Source organism: Micromys minutus, assembly GCF_963924665.1.
Source record: "Micromys minutus genome assembly, chromosome: X".
Taxonomy (NCBI): domain Eukaryota; kingdom Metazoa; phylum Chordata; class Mammalia; order Rodentia; family Muridae; genus Micromys; species Micromys minutus.
Genome location: NC_137970.1, coordinates 113,095,498 through 113,098,563, shown reverse-complemented (window position 1 = coordinate 113,098,563; position 3,066 = coordinate 113,095,498). Strand labels below are relative to the sequence as shown.

General features: G+C 41.5%; 1 pseudogene across 1 annotated transcript; it reads right to left on the bottom strand.

Moving 5' to 3' along the window:
- Positions 1-729: 729 nt before the first annotated feature.
- LOC308414431 (prefoldin subunit 3-like) lies at positions 730-1,879 on the bottom strand (annotated as a pseudogene). Its single transcript has 2 exons — positions 1,668-1,879; positions 730-1,112 (listed from the first exon to the last, which is right to left on the bottom strand). The product of its transcript is annotated as a prefoldin subunit 3-like (transcript).
- Positions 1,880-3,066: the final 1,187 nt, after the last annotated feature.

The window sequence follows — 3,066 nt, the reverse complement described above, 5'->3', positions numbered from 1 at the left end:
ATTTTCAAACAATGAAGATTTATATTTATGTTAATGTTCCTGTTCGAGGTGCTTTGAAAAACTATTACATAATATAAAATTACATTAGCTTATAAGTTTTGAATGGGTAGTACACTCTCACATTGATTAAATCTTCCTTGTACTGGCATTGCAGACACAGTGCACTTACTTGGGACCAAAATGTTATATATGTCAATAGTCCTCATACTGTGTAGGAAAGCAAATAACAATTTTCTGAAAAGTTCCGAGTATCATAAAAACCACTGGTTAGGCAGAAACGCATGAAACCCCACTTACAGAACAAAACAGCAACAAAAGATGATAAAGTCCTCTAAGTACTAAAGAAGAACAAATTTACAAATATTGGAACTGTCGGTCTCTCCTGCCTCCAAAAGGTTTACCACACCAAGTGAGAGTAACATCAATCAATAAAGAAAAAGAAAACTGCTCTGGTGCCCAGTGGTCAGCAGCTTCTGTAGCTTCCTCACAGTTTTCGGCCATTTCAGTTAAGAGTTGTCTTATAACAGATTACTTTTTAGGGAAATATGAAAAAAAATACTGTTAATTTCATAAAATATTTGAAAATAATTTGTTTTCATAAATAAATAAAACGGTGTTTCTAAATTTTAATCTTGCTGTGAAAAAAAAATCAGTGAAAGTTACATCAATCTTTAAACACTGGCTTATTTAACATGTTTGGAAACCTGAATCACATTTTAATTGCCAATGTTATGCTTTATTCTTGGAAGAATCATCTTTGTTTCTTTGTTTTACGTCCCCACTATAAACCCTGGCCATATTGACTTCTGTAGTAGTAAACTGATCTCGAAGAAAGTCAAGGTCTTCTTCAAGAGAATCAAGATTCTTTGTGGCAGTTGATAAATTCTTTTTCAACAATGCCTGAGCTTCATCAATGTCATATTCAAGCATTACATTAGCCCCCAACCACAGGCACACTTTATCAGTAGGAGGAACTGAAGCTTTGCAGTATAGGTTATCTGCCAGTAAGAATCTGGTCTCCATTGAATTGGTAGACTCTTTTTTTCTTCTGCATGTATTTCAGAATTTCCGAAGTCTGTTTAATAATTTCAGGAATCTGACCTTTCAGCCTCCTTTGTAGGGAGCCGTTTGTGCCACACCCAAACATGGCGCCGGCTTCCCACCGAGAACTCAGCAAACAGAGCTGTTGCCCAGCCAAGAGACTTAATGCGCATGTGCCACATACATCATAGCCCTCTCGGGGCATATTATTGAGTTACTGGAGGGCGCACCAATCAGGTAGCGACACGAGTCTCCTAGGCATATATAGCAGTGCATTTCTCCCCCACGTGGAGAGGGAGATAGTGGAGAGATTGCGGGAGACCCCACGTGGAGAGATGGCAGAGAGATCCCACGTGGAGAGGGACCCGATAAGAGAGATTGCGGAGAGATCCCACGTGGAGAGAGACTGGGCAGAGAGATCGCACGTGGGAAACTGCACATGAGAGGTCGCCTATACAGTAGACCCCGGTAGGGAGTCACCGGCTCAGAGAGAAGTTTCCTGCTCAAGAAGTCCCCTGCTCAGAGTGCTGTACAATAAAGGTTGTCCGCAGAAGAATCCAGTTGTTGCACGCCTGTTCCTACCAGCGGGAAGCGTGGGCGCGTGACTCTCCTTTTTTTTTTTTTTTTTTTTTTTTTGAGCAAGGTTGAGTTCCATAAACTTATACTTCTGATATTGTTCATCCAGCTTCTTTAACACTGTATCTGCAGTCTCATTCCCGGGCTGCTGCATGAAAGAATCTACATCACAAACACTGCTTCAGGAATTCCTAAGTGGAGCCGCAGGCCTCCTGTTTCCAGTAGTAGTTTCTAAGCCACATTTCTCCTTAGCCTCGGCCATCTTAAAAAAGCGCAGTATTATATTCTTTACTGGAAACTTTTTTGAATTAATTTTTTATTTGATATTCTCTGTATTTACATTTGAAATGTAATCTCCTTCCTCCATCCTCTCTTACCCTCTACTTGTCTTCACGAAGGTGCACTTCCTCCCAATCACCCTCTCCACCCCACTGCCTTGACATTCCCCTACATTGGAAAAACATGGCCTCCCTGGACCAAAGGTCTCTTCTCACATTGATGCCAGACACGGCTATCTTCAGCTACATATGCAACTAGATCAATAGGTCTCTCAAAGTGTGCTCAATGGTTGGTGTTTTATTTCCTAGGAGTTCTGGAAGGTTTGGTTGGTTAATAATGTTCTTCCCATGGGGTTGCAAACCCTTTCGACTCCTTCAGTTCTTTCTTTAGTACCTTCATTGGGGTCTCCATGTTTAGTCTGATGGTTAGCTGCAAGCATGTTCAGCTGTATCTATATGACTCTGGCAGAGCCCTTGAGGAGACATTCATTTCTGGTTCCTGCCAGTAAGTACTTCTTGGCATCAGCAATAGTGCTTGGGTTTGGTGGCTGCATATGGGGTGGATCCCAAGGTGAGGCAGTCGCTGGATGATCTTTTCTTCAATCCCTGTTCCTCTATTTGACCTTGTATTCCCTCCCATGAGTGTTTTGTTCTCCCTTTGAAGAAGGACTGAGGCATCCCCATTTTGACCTTCCTTCTTTTCGAGCTTCATAAGGTCTGTGAGTTGTTTCTTGAATATTCAGAGTTTTCTGGGGCTAGTATCTGCTTATCAGTGAGTGCATACCATGTATGTTATTTTGTGACTGAGTTACCTCACTCAGGATGATAGTTTCTAGTTCCATCCATTTGCCTAGGAACTTCATAAAGTAATTGTTTTGAATACCTGAGTAGTACTCCATTGTGTAAATGTACCACAATTTCTGTATCCATTCCTCTGTTGAAGGACATCTGGGTTCTTTCCAGCTTGTGGCTATTATAAATAAGGCTGCTATAAACATGGTGGAGCATATGTACTTGTTATATATTGGAGCATCTCTGGGGTATATGCCCAGAAGTGGAATAACTGGGTCTTCAGGTAGTACTATTTGCAATTTTCTGAGGAACCGCCAGATTGATTTCCAGAGTGGTTGCACCAGCTTACAACCCCACCAACAGTGGAGGAGTGTTTCTC